Below are 18,593 nucleotides of genomic sequence, written 5' to 3'. Positions count from 1 at the left end.
AGTAGCACAGCCAGTCCAGGTCTTGGCGAGGGAACTCTGGCTGAGTTGAGCAGCCATGCCCAACGCATTCATTCAACTTACCTTTCTCATCCTGGCTCTCTTAGCCTCTTGCCAGCCTCAGCACTCAGTGATCCTAGTGAAAATTACTCATAGTAATTACTCAACCGGACTGTCAGTTTGCAGTGAAAGAGGTAGCCTAGAAAGCAGACTGTCAACCTACAGAATGAGCTAGAGGAGGAGGGAAAACCGTGTCTTGATTCTGTTCGCTGGTTACAGCGATTGCAGTACTTAGGGGATATCTGTACTTGCTTGTTCCTCGTGGCCAATCTATGTTATTGAAAATGGGTCTCACTCAACCTGGGGTTCACAAACCTTTGAAATGATTTGCACAGTGTCTGTGCTTTCCTTAGGAGTGGGCTCCTAGTGTTGAACAGAAATGTCAAAAAGGACTCTCACCAGCAACACCTGCCAGCAGAATGTGTTAAAATCGTTGATTTGGATAGGAAAATGGGAAAACATTTTAATAGGAAAATGGGAGAAAATCTAGAACATCTGAGGTAAAAGTCAGAGGATGTTGTGGCTTAATGCTGTATGTTCCTGTGCTCCGGAAGTGCCTTGTTTCTGGGGTTCCTATTAGCAGGGTGTTAATGAGCAGTGCTTCCGAAGAGGGGCGACAGGAAAGAGTGGGGGGTTCTCCAGGGAAAGAGCCCCGAGTCAACCCAGAGAGCTGTTTCCTTGCATTTAGATGTTTCTCCCGTTGTTTACATTCCTGCTGTCACCTGTGATTAGAAGCAGTTACCCAGAGCGACTGCTTCTCTTTCCTGTCTGGGGCAAGCAGTGGAGTGAAAGGGAGGGAGGAATGAAGGGGGGCTGGGGAGAGAACTGCACTTCCTTCCCTAGTATGCCTGGTAACCCAGCTTTCAGTGGCATTCTCCAGAATGGAAAGTTGAGATAGGGCAGGGTAGAGGAGAGAGGTGTGGAGACAGAGCTGGAGAGGTGAGGGAAAGGAGGAAGGTGTGCCTGTGATGTACGATTTATTATTATTGTCTGTCATCATCAGCAATGTCTCTGTGGTGCTACAGATGCTTAAGTGCCACGCTGGGCTTGGTGGTCACAGACTTGTAGTCTCCTTTACTCGGAATGCTGAGAGAGGAGAGTCAACCTGGGCAACATAGAGAGATTCTGTCTGCAGAAAGTAAATGTAGAGGAGCTGGGGAGACAGTTAAGAGGAACTTGCTGCTGTTTCAGAGAACAGTTCGGTTCCCAGCACCCACATCAGGTTGCTGATGACCACCTATAACCCCTATAGCCTCCATTGGCATCTGTATGTATATGCATATTATTGACACACAGACACTCAAACAGATGCATACTTGTTTTAAATGTGGAGCCAAAGCATAATGCCCTTGTACGTCTCTCATAATTCGACCTCCACAGCCATCTCGGGAGTCGCAGAGTTGTTGTGACTTGGAAGAAATTACCGCACATTTTCATGCCTCTTCTGTGTGTTCATTTATGAAGTGAAAGTAAAACAGCAGTGTCTTGGGATTTTTTTTTTTTAGGCCTGTGATAAAACACCATGTCCAAAAGCACCATAGAGAGGAAAGGGTTTATTTCAACTTACATTTCCACATCAGTCTGTCATCAAAGGAACTCAGGGCACAAACCAAAGCAGAGACCAGGGAGGAGCACTGATGACTGGCTTCTTTCTCATGGCTCCCTTAGACTGCTTTCTTAGTCCAGCTGCTGAGGGGTGATACTGCCGTCAGTGAGCTTGGCACTCCACACCAATCATTAGTCAAGAAGATGCCCAGACTTGCCTACAGGCACCTGATAGAGGCATTTTCCCAACTGAGGTTGTTCTTAGGTGACTCGAACTTGTGTCAAGTTGACACCCCCCCCCAAAAAAAAAAAAAAAGAAACAACCCTACCAGGGCAAGCACTTACTTTAGTAGTGTTGTTTGGCAAGTGTAAGTGTGCATAAGTGTGAGCTCTTAGGATTGTTATTTTTACCATTTTGTAGTTGAGATACCAAGGCCCAGGGGAGGGAGATTCCAAGTCCCCACTAAGCTTCCAGCCTGAGGCTACTGATTCCAGACTCTCTTTGTGTGCCCAGATGGGAACAGGTTTTTCTGGGTGAGTGATCCCATCTGAATGTGGTTCCCAGCAGTCAGTGTCAGAACGCAACAGTCCTAGGAGGTTGCTGGGCCATGTCATGGTGACTGTCCTTTTCTTAGTTATGTCAGGGTCTGGGATCAAATCCAGGACCCGGAGCACAATGAATTGTTTTCTAAGCCCCCCCCGCCCCCCCCCCCCGTGTGTGTGTGTGTGCGCGCGCGCGCGTGCGTGCGTGCGCATGTGTGTTTGTAGGACATGGAGAGAAGCTGAGAAGCTAGAGGTTGATGGCAGGTGTCTTGGAATCACTCTGTTTTATTTTTTATTCGCTATGGAAGGGGTCTCTCACTAACCCAGTTAAACTAGCCAGCTTGCCTTGGGGCTCTTCCCTCTTCTCCCCATCCAGCTCACAGAGAGACACCACACCCATCCATGATGATGTTTTATGTGGGTGATGGGATCCCAACTTCAGTCTTTGTGCTTGCATAGTAAGTGTTTTACCCACTGAGCTGTCTCCTCAGCCTATGGCTTTCCTGTTTGAATATGGGTGGAAGAAAATGTTTTAGGCATGCTCAGTGCCAAGCCCTGGGCCTTCTACCTCACCATCTCTTCAACCCTCACAGCAGAGCAGGGACAGATTTGTACTCTTAAGGGCTCTGGGAAAGCCAATGACTTGTGTCATATGACTGGACCAGGGTGGGGTGAGATTCCGCCTCAGAGGACATGCCTGGGACCATCCTACCTTACTTATGAGGATTAGGGTGCAGCACTTCCTTTTCAAAGGAGAGGAAGACCAGACAGCCGAGGGTGCTGAGATTGGGCTGTGTGCTTTCTGTGAATAGGAGTATAAAAATTGTTAAGAGATGTAAGACTGTCTCAGCGGCTTCAGGACATCTTTACTGGCCCTAATGAGTCCAGATATCTGGTGGGCACTGGGGGCAGCAGAGAGGGCAGAGCCTCATGTATTTAGCATCCAGCTCTCCTGCCAGAGGTGAAAACCCCTATAGTAGATGCCATGTACAAATCATACAACTATGATTTGTAGAATCTCTGAATGGGGACAGGTCTGATGATGAATCTCCAGGCAACCGCAAAGTATTGAAATGTGGTAGGAGCCTTTGAGTGGGGGCCACACAGAGTTCACGGTCTGCAGAGCCTTTGAGTGGGGACCACAGAGTGCCCAGGTTGCACAGCCTTTGAGCAGGGGGCCACACAGAGTGCACCGGCTGCAGTGCCGTGAAGCCGGCCTAGAGGTATGATGGCGGTGTCTGCTGCTTCTGTGCAGATAGGAATTTTGCCTGTTTTCCAACTTCAAAACAGTCCAGAAGTTTCTCTTGGGATGAGTGCTAGCCCTGGGGTAGTGCCTGCATTCAGAGCATTTAGGAAAGTGAGAAAAACTTTCAGATCAGAGCAGAACCTTGAGTCCTGTCTGCCAATACCATTCCCACACCCCAGGCATGGTGCAGCATGCCTTGGAATCGGGTGATAAGCTCAGGAAAGCAAAGCTGGCACTGTCACCTCACCTTCGCTGCCTCAGCTTCCTGCCTTCCTTATCTTGTGAAGGGGAAAGGGCAGCAGAAGGTGAGGACTTCTGTCTCCTCACACTGCCTCTAGCTCTTATCTTAAAGAGCCCAACCTGGCGGTGAGCTCCAGGTGTTGTCACAGCATGGTTGAATACCTCAAGCTCCTTGCCCGCCCCATTGCATACCTAGCCGGGGCTAGTCCCAGGAACATGGACTTCAACTGTGTGTCAGGAGCCACAGTAGCTGAGGGAGACTAGGCATGGACTTGGCCTTCTGAAGCCTATGTGCTGGGCTCACTCAGGCCATTCTCACCATTAGGAGGCAGAGGTCAAGTCAGCTGCCACTCTACCCTCTGGTTGTCACCATCTGTTCCTTGCTCCCTGTGGTCAGAGAAGAGATGATCCTGAGGCCTATCCAAATGGCTGTTGACTTCTGTCCACTAAAGGACCAGCCTGGTAGCACTAGTGCCATGGGAGAGAATCCAGGGGATGAGAGTTTAGAGTCTGCCTCCCAGTGGAGCTATGCAATGTGGGGTGCTCTCAACTTACCCCTAAATAAAGCAGATCTTCCTCTTGGTTCAGGGACCACCCCAAGGGGGCAGAGGTGCCTGGGGGTTGTCTTTCCACCCACCAAGCATCTGACCATGGCAGTTTCTTCTCTAAGAATAAGAGAAGGGGATTGGGGAGCCACAGGACCTGAGTGTATCTGGCCTTTAGCTTTGTAACCATCTCATGTCCAAGATGAATTCCTTTTTAAAACACAACTAGGATGGGAGGATGCGAATAGTTACTGCATAGGGAAGCAACTCTACTAGGGGTACAAGAGGCTTATTAGGAAGAGCCCTTGACTCAGGTGGCTAGAGGGGACTCTGGCCTATGATGACATCAGGAATGGGGAGGTCCCTCCTTGTCCCAGGTAGGATGAAGGTCACCTCTATATCCACAGGAGCCATCCATGAATGTATTCCATCTAGGAAGCTTGTGTGACCTGGGATTTCTTCTGCTGAAGAAATTTGAGAGGGGTGTATGGTAGGACATCTTGGGGGTACTCCCAGCAGCCAGGGAGGCAGGATGTAGAGGATGTCCTTCATTCTGAAAGGGGGCATGGGCACCATGTCTCAACTGATTTCTGCTGTCCGAGATCCATGGCTATTCTAAATGGGCTATGTTCACGGTCTCAGTAGACACAGCCAATGGTGTACAAGCATTGGAGCCAGCACAGGGAGCGCATGTGGCAAATAGCCGTAGGTGAACTGAGCTGCCCAGGCATGGATTCATCCATGCAGAAGCAGAACTGAGACGAGACATTCTCTCAGCCTATGTGACCTGCAGCCCAAGCTCACTGCCACTCTGCAGGCCTGGTACCAGGCGGTTCTGCAAACGGGAGAATCAGCGTTTCCTGCTTCCTCACATTTTGTTCTCTCTACACCATCCCTTCTTGCTGTCCGTGCTGCTCTTCATTTTCAGATGGAGAAACTAAGTCACATGAAGTGACTTCTACTGGTAGAAGCTGGGAGCCATCTTTGTTCCTACCTATCATTTTACCCCGTGGTCTTCTGTGAGACCATCTTTGTCGCTGGGGAGGGAGAGAACGATGCCTTTCCAATTTTCTCAGTCATTCCATTTGTTCTCTAAAGCTTGTTAGAGGTAGCCTGGAAAATACTGGGCAGATCATCAAAGAGTTTAATCATCAGGGGCAAGTCTGTTGCTTTATCCTTGCAAATGGCAGATAAGATCTTGAACTCAGCATTAGGTATTGATCCCAGGGTGGGGCTGGAGCGGGCACCTGAGGGAGAAGTAGGGAAGGTGGCAAGATGCTGACTTCCAATTTGCTCATTTGCTGGCAGGAGGCTGAAGAGTTGGGAGGGAGAAAAGAATAGCTCCGCTCTCATTCTTCTGTCTCCACAGCTCAGCCCTGTAGAAAGTGTGGAATGTGGGCTGCTGAAGTAGATTGTACCTTCACCTCTTTCCAAGGGAACACAAGTCCCAGGACGAGGGTTATTCCGGGGAAACCTTAGCTGACCCTTCCTGTGACCTCAGACCCTGGGCTCCTGAACTCCTGGGTCCCTCCAGGGCAAGAACTGGACAGTTGGGAGCCCTTGTGGGAAATGAATGGGGTGTCTCGAAGCCAGGAGGGTTGGCTAGAGAGGGAATAGTTTCTGGCCCTGGCTATCCCTATGGCTGCCATTACCCAGCAGGCCTGTTTGCTGTGGAACATTGCCAGAGGCAAAGGAACAGGATACACTGAGAGCAAAATAGAGATTAGCTTGATGGATGACTTTTCCCAACAGCTAGCAGTCGTTCCTAAATGCAATGCTAATGACTTTGGAGAGAAACAACAGCTCCAAACAGCCATTGCCCTACCAAAAAGGCCCATCCCTGGCATCAGCCACATCAGGTCCTCAGAGCAGAGAGGTCCTGTCCCTGGGTGACATACTTTATCGCAGCTGAAGAGGCACAGACTGGGCAGAGCCAGCCAGAGGCAGTTACTTTGGGCCGGCTCACCTCAAGGCCGTTGGACTCAGACCTTGGCTCTTCTCAACGCTTGCTCAGTCTCCATCCCAGCAGTTGGCCCAAGTTTAAGGTCTCTGTAATTTGCGTAAGCAGTTTATTTATTACAGTGATGCCAGTAAAATGTAACTGAAGCTGTGATAGAAGATAATGCTTTTCTGAGAGGGGAAAAAAAACACAGCAAACAGTCCTTAATGTCTGGAATACCTGCCAGATGCTCACTTTTGAAATTGACCTCTTTTATACACCATATAAAGATGATTAAGAACGGTACTATAATTATTTATTTATTGATGCCTATTTGTCAAAGAACCAGAAGCATGTAAAAAGAGGTTCACAGAGGCATAAATGATATAAAAATTTTTTTAGCCTATAGTAATGAACCCCTGTACTCAGGAGGCTGAATCAGAAGGAGTATGTGTTCCAGCCAGCCTGGGCTAAGGACATAAACCCTGTTCTGAAATAAATAAAAATAAAAACATTGCTCTGTTAGTGTGTGATGCCAAGCAAGGTGGCAAGATGACTGCTTCTTCCTTATGAAAGTCTAGAATTGGCTTTATTTGCCTGTGGGGAGAGGGTAGGCTTCACAAGCTTCAAGTGTGACTTGGTCTTCAAGAAGGATGTTTGGCATAGAGGCCAAGTCCAGGAGAAGGGCTGTTAGATGGGGACTGAAAACATGGTAAGAATGAGTAATGTCTCAGCTGGCTGTGACATTTATTAAAACGTGACAGGACGTTTTACTAGTGCCCACCTGTGGGGTCTAGAACAAGACCTGCCTGTTGGCCTTGCTAGAATTATTGCTGTAGTATTTTCTGACCCCTTTTATTTTTTATTTTTTTTTGATTTATTACTCAGAGAGAGAGAGAGAGAGAGAGAGAGAGAGAGAGAGAGAGAGAGAGAGAGAGAGAGAGAGAGAGATAGAGATATGGATGCATGTGGAGGTCAGGTGATCTCTTCTTCCACCTTTACTTGGGATTCAGCAACAGAGCTCAGGTTGCCAAACTTAAGTAGCAATCACTTTTACCCACTTGTCATCCCACTGGCCTATGTTTTCCCACCTCTTAAGTTCCACCCAAGGTTTGAGATGCATTAACAGGTTTATTGAAAACCTGTAAACCAGTGACTGGTCATTGTTAGCATTGACACTAATTCTGCAACTGAGTTGGAATACAGGCAGTTGACAAGAGATTGCCTGTTACATTCACCTACAGCCAAGGGCCTGCTCCCTCACACAGCTTTCATTCTAGGCTGTAGTGTGACAAAGTCATTCATCCATCGTCAGTGTGGGCAACTGTTCAAGGAAGACATTTCCAAACCAGGACTGTGTCCCTGAGTCCCTTGTGGTCTAACTTGTACAAAAGAAGTCTTGGGAGCCAGGTATGGCTGAAGTGAGCCTTAGTAGATGTCTTAACACTACTCTGTTAGAACAGTTACCTAGAGGCTTGAAGTTGGGCACACTTTAGTTAGAATGAGGAAGAGCCCATAAGTTCAAGAGAAGCAGTAAATGAGCCCACTTCCCTCTCTGCTCGATTCCCAGGTGAGTGTGTCCTGATCCTGAGGGTATATGAGAGAATGGTATGTTTATATACCCACCACTGGTCCCGGAACCCTGTGAGGGACCAGTGAGTCTCTAAACCCCGAATAGATAGTTAACCCTCAGGCCCAGACTCTTGCAGCTATGAGGGTGAAGGAGGTGCGGGGCAAAGAGCCAAAACCCCCCTACCCAGATCCCTCGTTTAATACCAGCCTCGGAGCTGTCTGCTCATTTTATTTTCTCATTAAATAAACACCATTAACCTTCCCGAGAAATTGGTGCAAACATGACCTCGCAAATAACCAATTAAAAGGGCAGGGTTGAAAGGGAATGTGAATTTGAACATGTAGAAGAAGCCATTAAGGATGCTGGTAGATGTCCCAGCCCTGGCAACATCGATCCAAGACCTTAATTTTATTTCTGACAGGAAAGCAAGGGGCACGCTGGAATTTATTTATTTATTTATTTATTTATTTATTTACTTCTTCTTCCCTAAGGTAACTCAATTCCGGAAGCGCCCATTCCGGCACTGTCTCTTGAGATATTAATCAACACAGTCGCTTGGTTTCTGTTCACCTGCTTTGCCCGGCAGACAGGAGGACATAACAGTTCACTCCATAGCAACGGGGCTGTGCGGGGGTGGGGGTGGGGGCACAGCTTGGGTGCCAGTGTGGCCTGCAGAGTCAGGAGCAGTCAGCTTCCTGGGGGAGCGAGCTGTGTTTTGTTTCTCCCAAGGCAAAAATCATCAAGTTCTTCCCTGGGCACAAAAGCCCTGGCACCAATACGGCGGTGAGCTAATACATCTTCCTGCCTCCCCTGGCTGGGGCCGGAGGGAGCCGAGAAGGAGTGGGCGTGGGGTCAGAACTTCGCTGACCCAGAAGTGGGTATTTGTAGAGAGCCTTTTGTTGGGGCCTGTTCCCACAGAGGCCAAGACTGTGAAGAGCTAGGGAGGACAGAGTGCGTTGGCCCTGAGAGAATGGAGCCCTGGGGTTGGTGACTTGATTAAAAGCGCCTCCTAACTTGGCACCCCTGTGCACTTCTGGAGTCCATCGAGGGCTGGGCCAAGGGTCATGGAAAGCCTGGGGAAGTTACTCTGCTGTGAACTCAGAGGTTCCGGGGGGGGGGGGGTGGGGTGGGGAGCAGGGGCAGGGCAGGGCAAGACTGAGCTGCACTGGACCTGAGCTGCTGTTGGATGTTTGCAGGTCAGGAATGTCAGGGTTACCAGCATATCTGTACCACTGTGAACACGCACTAGGTAAACAGCCCACAGGTAGGGCCAGCCACATGGCTCCCAGTGGGTGGGGTGATCAAGCTTTGAACCCTGCTTGGCTTGCTTGTGGAGGTAGTGTGGCCAGCTCTGAGAGTTCCTGTCTCAATGTGCAGAGTGTCCACGGCAAGTAACCTGCACTTTCCTCCCCCCAAGAGCAAGGCTTTCCTTTTTGTAAGCATACAAAAAAATCTGTAATTTAATTAGGTCCCCAATGTTTAAATTTTTTTTTTCCCTTTGCACACAACTGGTATTGCATGAGAGTAGACGTTTCCTGGAATGCCATTGTGGTTAAGATACGCACCTAGCTCTAGAACCATAGTTGGAATGGTAGCTCAGTAACATAATGGCTGTGTGATCTCAGGTGAGTTACTTAACCTCTCTGTGACACACACTCCTTATCTATCAGATAAGAAGATAGTACTGGGTTACCCTAAGGCTTGCATCATTTGACCACAATCAAGCATCCTTATGCTTCATGCATACATACACATTTTCTCACAGATGCAAATGCATGTACATCAAAACCCATTCTGCTTCTGAGAAATGGGATTAAATGACCACAATTACAGAGGTAGAGGGACGTTTTTAAGTTGTATTATCCTTTACCCTTTGAATTTCTGTATGATGTACATTCATTACCTAGTCAGACGTTGACTTTCAAACTCTACCCTGTGTAGCTGTCATCATGAAGAAGAATTTTTCAACAAAGAAACAAAACTTCACCCTACCCAGAACCCTCAGTACTGTCCCTGACATCTGCATACATTTTGAAGCCGGTTGCACTTACACGATTTGTACAGGGTGCATACAGACTCAGTGGAGTGGGGGTTGGTGGCTCCTGCCTTGGCTATTCCAAGACACTTTGCTGTAGCTAGGCTTGATCATTCCCTCTGCACTGAGCTGCCTCTGTCTTGGCTGTTCCATAAACAGGACTGGGTGGAGGGCATTTTCTTACTAGCTGCTGCTCTTCCCAGACAAGAGGCTATTATTAGAATAGCTGGTCTTGCCCTGGCCTATAAAGAGGCCTGTTGGCTTCATTTCATCCAAGACCAGAGATTAGGCCAGACAGGGAGGCCCTCCATCTCAGAGGGCCAGTGCTTTGTAGGTAACATAGACCCACCTCTTCTTCCAAGAAGGTTACTGAGCATGAGGGTCTTGCACTGTCGGCAGGTAGAGCCTCATCCCCTGTGTCTTCCTTGTTTAGAGCTGCAGATTCTAGGAAATACCCAGTCAGTGACACAGAGGACGTGTCCAGGGGATTGTGCCAAAGAGGTGAGCACTTTGATGAGTGTCACACTTCCAAGTTCTACAATTTAAACATCAAATTGTGTGACTGTAGACCCATTGTGGACCTTTTTGGAGCCTCTGATTTCTCATCTGTTAAAAGGGTTGTTGGTGTTAACTCATGGACTTGAGGCTTATGCTGTGTCCATGTCAAACATTTGATACTCAAGAGACCACGTGCAAATATTAGCTTCACACCCACCCCAGTGATGTGAGAGAGAGAGAGAGAGAGAGAGAGAGAGAGACAGAGAGACAGAGAGACACAGAGAGAGAGAGACAGAGACAGAGAGAGACAGAGACTGTCTGTGTCTCTGTGCATCTGCTTGTGGGTGTGGGCACGTGAGTATAGGTGCCTGAAAAAACTAGACGATGGTGTTGGTTACAAGCAGTTGTGAGCCACGAAATGTGGGTATGGAGAATCAAATTTGAGTCTTCTTCAAGAGCAGCAATGCTCCTCATTGAGCCATCTTCCAGCCCAACTAGTGTTGCTTTGTTAGCAGAAGAATTCTGTTAGTGCCACTGCTCAGGGAATGCAAGCGGTGGCTTGCTCTCCAGAAGTGGCATGGACTGGGGAGCTTTCTACAGTGGCGGATGCAATGGATTGACCAGGTTCTCCAAAAGGGCGCAGTGAAGTCATCTCCCACTTCACAGCACGATCATATTTGGAAATAGATCTGAGTCTTCAAAGATAAAATCAAGTTAACGTGATGTCTTACTGGATGAAGTTGATCCAGTAGGACCAGCGAAGGGATGTCTGAAGGGAGATATACAAGGGATGGTCACTGTCACTCAGAGGCAACAGCTAGAGCAATGCGGCTGCAAGCCAAGGAGTGCTGAGACACATAGAGTATACCTTCCGTCGGCATAGCTTCCAGAACCGGTACAGAATAAACCGTTACTTTCAGCCCACACCCCTATCCAATCCGTCCATCTGTGGTACTGTTTGAGAATTACTATGGAAATAATAGCACAGAAGGCAAAGCAATGCTTGCCATTCTGATGTGTCCCTTTGCTTGCTGTTGCTCCACTGTTATGGTGGCCATGGGTAACTCTCTTCCTCTGAGCACTCCTGTTCATTCCCTTTCCTAGCCAAATTATGGGCCAGAGAAATCAGAGAAAGGGAGTGAGGATGTATCTCTTACTCTAGAGGGCTTGCCTAGCATATGTGAAGCCTTGGTTCCATCCTCAACACTGAATCATAGTGACATGTGCCTGTAATCCCAGTACATGTCGGGTAAAGCCAGGAGAATCAGAAGTTCAAGATTATCCTCAGCTGTAAGAAGAAAGGAAGGAATTAGGAAAAGAGACCTTTTATGTCACTGAGAACCCAGTTTCGAATCCTAATGTAGTTATGCCTAACCCAAGTCCTGTGTGGTGGTTTGAAAGAAATTCGCTCTCAAATAAAGTGGCACTATTAGGGAATGTGGCCTTGTTGGAGTAGGTGTGGTTTTGTGGTCACTGTGGAGGTGGGCTTTGAGATCTCACATATGCTCAAGCTGTGCCTGGTGAGGCAGTTCACTTCCTGTTGCCTTTGGATCAAGACGTAGAATTCTCCAGTATCATGTCTGCCTGTGTGCCACCATACTCCCAGCCACCATGCTCCCCACCATGATGATAATGGACTAAACCTCTGAAACTGTCAGCTGCCACCTCAATTAAATGTTTTCCTTTATAAGAGTTGCCATGGAGTCTCTTCATAGCCATAGAAACCCCTAACTAAGACATTCAGGGAACTGAGACCCCCACATTGACATTGTCATGTTAAAGGGTTTGTTTGTGTATAGAGAAACACTTGAAAAAAGTCTGTTATTTAATTTTTGCTTTAGTGGCACCGAGGGCTCAGTCATCTCTTTAGAAGCCGAGGAATAACACACACAATTAGGAGCTGTCAGGACCCCCAACTCTAACAGTGCAACCAGGAATGGGGGATTCCTGGGGGTCCTGTTCTGTCTACTTAGTTATTAGGAAAATAAAGCACAGAACTGGGGTTGTTAAGAACCAGGGGAGCTGGTGTTTGTGACGGCCTGCCTTGGCACCCCAGCATTCTTCCTCTTCCACCATGGGGGGGGACAGAGAACCAGCAAAATAACCTGTACTTCAAAGATCAACAGGAAGACTTCTTCATTTGCTTGCATTGTCCCAGTATTCCTTTCGGGTGGGGGTGTTTGCCAGATGCAGTCCTGGAGTGAGCTTTTAAGCCACATCAATGCAGTGTAGGGTCTGAAATTCGACACCTACAGATCTGTGTAAGGGCACAGCCGTGATAGGTAACGGCACTCTGGCACGGATGGACTTCTGTGTGTCCTCAGGTGTGACTGGCAAGCCCAGCAATCACAAAAATAACCGCCAGGATTTCAAAGTGGTGAGAGTTGTATGCCTTTGAGCACCCCCTCCAAATGTGAAGTTTCTCCCTCTGCTTGCTGCCCATCTTAGTATCAGGAGATAATGGAAAGCACCTCCCTCTCTGGCTATGTCCCAGCACCCTAGGCAAAGCCTGTCCTCCACCAGCTCTGCAGCAGACATGCGTGGTGCTGACATCAATTTATTATCTCAGAGGGCTGGGCTGGTTCATGGATGATTCATGGCCCTGCTTTCACTGCCGCTGGAGGTGACATCATCCACTCAGGCCCAGAATAGACATAGAAGCAACAGTGACCCCTGTTTGTGTTTCTCACCAGCCCTGAGCTCCTTCCCACCTGCCACCCAGCTACTGTGTGCCCTCTTGAGTAGGAACCAGAACTGTGGTGGGCCTGGGATACCTATCCACCGTACTGCCTTAGGAGGGCACGGGTGTATTTCTGTGCTGTTGTGTGACCTTCCGTCTCTTCTCTCAAGCCCTTACTGATAACCCAAGAGCTGCTTAACACCAGAACCAGCTTTGATGTCTGTATATCAGGACTGACTTGGGTTATGAGTGGTGATTGCTAAGCTAGAGGTCTTAGCTAGAGTGGAGATTTCAACCTTGGGTCACCTGAGGAATTTTTAAGCCTCACCATACTCCTGGGTCCTGCCCTAGGTCAGTCAGTGAAGTGAACCTAAGGGCTGGGAGCCTGATGCCGTTTCTTCACCATCCCATTTATTTGCCAAGGACCCTTATAGGTCATCAAAGCAGATTCTGGGCCCTGGATTCCATCTGGACCCTGCGGTCAGTGTCCTGTACTTTGGACCGGTTCTCCAGTACCTAGGGAAAGCAACAAGCTAGTGAAAGTTTTCAATTGCTAGAAAAGCACAGTGCGTGCCCTGGGCTTATCTGCAGGCCTGGTGCTTACAAGTGGTTTGGGAAAAAGCCCAAAAGTATTGGTTTGGTTTTTTTTTTTTAAATTCTGCCCTGGGGCTAGAGATGTAATTCAGTTTCTAAAGTGCTTTTCTAACATGCATGAAGCCCCGGGGTTCAATACCCAGCACCACACAATTGGGGACTGTGGCTCCTGGCCAGTATTGGGAAGGTAGAAGCATGAGGATCAGAAGTTCTAGGTCATCCTCAGCTACATAATAAAGTCAAGGACAGCCTAGAGCACACAGGAGTCTCATAAATTTTAAAATTATAAGAGAGAACTGGGGAAATAGGTGCATAGGTAAAGTGCTTGCCACAAAAGAAAGGATGACCTGCAATCAGATCTCCATCACCCATGTAGGATGTTGGGTACACATCTTCACAGTCCCAGTTCTGGGGAGGCAGAGACAGGCAGATCCCTAGAACTTACTGGCCGGCCAGACTTAGCCAAGTCATTGTGCTCCAGGTTCAGTGAGAGATGATGCTTAAAAGAAGAGAGTGACAGGAAGGTATCAGTCATTGACTTGTAGCCTGCGTGAACACAGCAGCGCATAAGCAAACACTCAACACAACTCAGTCTTGCAACCTCCACTTCTCCCTGGTGGGCCCAGGGGAAGGTGTGCTTTAGCCAGAGACTTGTTCCAGACCCAGAGTGCTTGCTTCTGTACTTCCAGGCCAGGTAGAAAGTTGTACCCTCACAGTCCCAAGATCTCTGGTCTTGGCATCTGAAATCTCCCTTTAATTAAGTAGATTCATTTGCCCTGGAATGAGATTTCCTGATTCAGCTAGTATGTTTATGTATAAATGATGCTGGAAACACCTGGCAATTTTTCTGACTGACAATAAAAAAAAATGTAGCCTGAAAATTATGGTTTAATTTGCTCTCTCCCCTATTCTGTCTTACCTCTCAAAAAAAAAGGGGGGGTAAGGTTTACAAAGGAAGCTTTGTATTTTGCCCACAGTGCTAATCTGTTTTACAACAGAAACACGTGTACCCACAATTCCTAATAATTTCTTTTGCCTCTATTTTTAGAACTGGGTTTTAATGGACAATTGAATTGTTCGTTGGCAAATGGGATATCATCTAATTGCATGTTTTTATTTATTGTGAATTTGCAGGTAAGTCCCAAGGAGATTGGCAAGCACATAGAAAGAGCTAGGATACGCAGGACTGTCACAGTTTTATTTTCCAAGATTTCAAAGCTTTGATGCCTCTTTGAGGCTGTAGCTCAGCCGTGTGTGTGTGTGTGTGTGTGTGTGTGTGTGTGTGTGTGTGTGTGTGTGTGTGTGTGTGCTCCTGCAGGATGATTGAGGAGTGCACATGCATCAGTGAGGGTATGCAAGTGTTAGGGGTGTGAGTTTTATGTGGCCCTTGTTAGAAATACACTGTAATCAAAGGTGCCGTTAAAAAAAAATCAAATTAGAAAAGCAGGTACCTGTTCACAAGTACCCCTGCCTCTGTGTGTGTGAATGACAGAGAGAGGGAGGGAGAGAAGTAGGAGAGAGAGAGAGAGAGAGAGAGAGAGAGAGAGAGAGAGAGAGAGAGAGAGAGAGAGAGAGAGAGAGAGAGAGAGAGAGAATGTGTGCACACAGGACTGATGGCAAGTCCATGTGGAGGCCAGAAGGTAACCTCAAGTACTGCGCCTCGGAGCAGCCATTTTTTCTCTTGCCTTTTTTCTTTCCTTAAAGATGGGTCTCTTACTGGCCTTAGATTTGTCAAGTGGGCTAGGTTGGCTTACCAGCAAGTCCCTGGGATCCTCCTGCCTCTGCCTCCCCAACACTGGAATACAGCAAGCACATACCACCATGCCTAACTTTTATACATGGGTTCTAAGGATCAAAATTATGTCCTTGAGACCAACACTTTACCAAATGAGCTACTTCCTCAACTGTTTTATATTTTTTATTTGTTCTTTTTTTTTTTTTTTTTTTTTTTTTTGAGACAGGGTCTCACTACATAGATGAAGCTGGCCTCCAACTATAGAGATCTGCCAGCCTTTGGCTCCCAGGTGTTGAGATTAAATGTGTGGTACCTTGTCCTGCCATTTATTTATTTATTTATTTTGAGGCAGAATCCTTGCCTTGTACTCCCAATCCCATGCCTCAGCTTCCCCAGTGCTAAGTTAACAGGCATGGACCAACCAGTCCCTGCTCTGTGTATGTCACATTCTAAAGGTATGGTTCCTTGTTTGTAGAACTGAGATTCCCCCTAGATCCTCTTGCTTGGTCATTAGTGGCCTAGCTAACCTTCCCCAGGTAGTCATTCCATCTACAAGCATCTCTCGTGTTCACCCCTCTGCTGGGTTTTGTTTTTGTTTTTTTCCTCTTGAAAGACCCCCGAAGGGAGACCCCTCACTCAAGCCTCGGGAAAGGCGCGCACCCAGTAGGCACCAAGACCAGACTTGCTGCAATCACACGAGGAAGTTTATTGAGAGTGAAACGGAATGAGATCTCAGACCAGCATGCTGGGGTCGAAACCCATACACCACACAGGGGTAGAGGAGTTCGACCCCGGTCTGAATTTGTAACAGGCTTATAAAGGCAAAAAAACCACAAAAGAATGGGGAAATATCAGAGTCATACAGTATTCTTCAGTTAAACCATAAACCATGTGTCACATGAATCATACACCTGAGGCACACTTAGGGCGTTGAAACATTCCATAGAGGTCATCAGAACCTCGGGTAGTTATTCTGGGAACTGTTTTTTTTTTTTTTTTTTTTTTTTTTTTTTTTTTTTAAGAAAGTTCCGGGTGTGATTACCTACAGAGAAGAGGGCCCTAGGGCAGGGGCTAGTGTTCTTTGAAAGTTTTGTTTTTACTCTTCACTCTAAGGTTCTTTAGCAAAAGGGGTAGTGAGGCTGCGCAGGTAGCTAGCAACTCTTGCTGCTGCCAGGGCGGTAGCAGCTGGGGCAGGAAAAGGAGAGCAGCTGGGGCAGTGTTATTACTCATTCCATGAAGAAATTGAGTTGATAAATAATGAAGCAGTGATGTTAGCAACACATGCTGCAGGTCAGGTGACTCCGATGAAAACCCCCAGTTAAGTGTGTATAATGGTTTGACAATATATATGCCATCTAGAAACATCCTATTTTAAAATGGAAATTGGAGTGTTCATGCCGTCCTTAGCAAATACGCCAAGGCCATTACCAAAGGGAGCTTGGAAATCTGAAAGATGATCTTTCTATTTAGCATGGCCCCGCCTCCCCCCTTCTCAGCCCCTGCTTAAACTCACTTTGTTTCCCTGTCCTTGCCTTTTCATTTTGTTAACTGTTTTGATTTGTAAAATACCATGCCTCACACTACACTCCTTTATGAAGATTTACTGTACTGTTCTTATCTTTCACCTTAAATCCTTGATAAGAGCATTTTAAAAATGAAATTGCTACCTGACACTATTATAAAGTCTTGGCTGGCAGCCAAGGTAGAGACAAGCGTTGGGGAGGGAGGAGGAAAAGGAGACTGAGCCGAGAGAAAGGAAAAGATTTTCGTGGGAAACTAATAGTCCTTTTTTTTTTTTTTTATTTTCCTGGATTCTAGAAGGCTTTTTAAATTTTTAATGAAGTATTACTATAGCCTTGTGATGCCCTTTACAGTTGCATGTTGTACCCGGGACTGGGCAGTGGGTGCTTGGAACAGTAAGAGGATACTTAGGCCAAGGTCATCCACACTGAACATGAAGTTTGTACACATACTTTGCTGTGGATTGGAACTGGATGAAGTGGATGAATGGGTGGGCAGAGATAAATGAGTTGGGGGATGGAAGGATGGATGGATGGATGGATGGATGGATGGATGGATGGATGGATGAGGGGGCAGGTGGATGGATAGATGGGTGGGTAGATGAATGGGTAAGTGTATGGATGGGTGGGTGTGTGGATAGACAGACAGGCGGATGGATGACTGGGCAGGTGGTTGTGTAAATGGATGGATGGGTGGGTGGGTGATGAGTGGCTGGGGAGTTGGGAGGATGGATGGGATGGACAGGTGGGTATATGGACAGATAGATGAATGGATGGATAGACTGTGGAGACTGACGAGTTATCATTTTACAGCCACCATATTTATCATTTGTCTTTTCCAGCCTCAATCATCCCCACTTCTTAAACTTACCCTGTTTAAGCAGAGTCTCCTGTAGTCAAAAAAGCTCTGGTGACTGACTAGAGGAAGACTAAAATGTTTGAGTCAGTTTGGTGGCATAGTGTGCCGAGTGATCTTCACTTATCCACAGACAGCATCCATGATGGGGTGTGGGGGATCAGGAAGTAGAACCATCTGATGGAGCAGGGCCGTTCACATTCTAATAGAGTGATTTAATGAACTCTTGTTAATTCCTGTGACTTGAATTCAACCATTCTCTCCCCATAGTAGACCTCGTTAACCCATTTCTATACTGACTGGCGCTTTTATTATGATGATGACTGGAGGACTTGAGTCTGAATGTTACAATGACAGGTTTTCCAAGTGCCTGGTGGAGAAGGGGTATGGAATGTCAGTGGCCGTAAGGGTGGCCACCACCTGCACTGGCACAGACATTGTTAGATCTGAGTGTCCTGAAGGGCCAGTATGTGATGACCCTAGATGATGGGGGTAGGGGACTGGGAGGCAGCAGAAGGGCCCCTCCTCATCCCATCAGTGTGAGACAGCTAGGGTATAGTATACCTCCCGGGTGCCGTGCCAAGGCCACAGCCAGTGGGAGGGCCCCGTGAGGAGTTGGTGATTCCAGAGCAATGAAAGATAGTTTATCAAACACCTCATGAAAATATAATCCATGACTAAAATGACTGCTTTTGGGAACTGTCTTGTCTCTTTTTGAGTGGAGACTAGAGACAACCAGACAAGGCTCAGTGGTGACGAATAAAGAAACGTTACTTTCTGAGCACAATCTTCTGTTCCCAGTCACTTTGCGGCAGACATTCAATCAAAATGCTAATAGCGGCAGCAACAAGGGACCATGGTTATTGTAATACTAATTGATTGGTTGGAGGGTGGGTTTTGATAAGTGCAGCTGAAGATTTCTGAAATATGATTCTCTTTAATTACTGGGATGCTAATAAAAAAGAACAAATGATTTAATGATGATTT

The 18,593-nt window shown here is 47.2% G+C and overlaps 1 protein-coding gene across 1 annotated transcript in view; it reads left to right on the top strand.

Annotated features, from left to right (window-relative positions):
* Window positions 1-18,593, top strand: part of Msi2 (musashi RNA binding protein 2) — a 367,643-nt gene that overhangs the window by 233,743 nt on the left and 115,307 nt on the right.

Source organism: Cricetulus griseus, chromosome 7 (genome assembly GCF_003668045.3).
Source record: "Cricetulus griseus strain 17A/GY chromosome 7, alternate assembly CriGri-PICRH-1.0, whole genome shotgun sequence".
NCBI classification, from domain to species: domain Eukaryota; kingdom Metazoa; phylum Chordata; class Mammalia; order Rodentia; family Cricetidae; genus Cricetulus; species Cricetulus griseus.
This window is presented reverse-complemented; position numbering and strand designations above follow the sequence as displayed.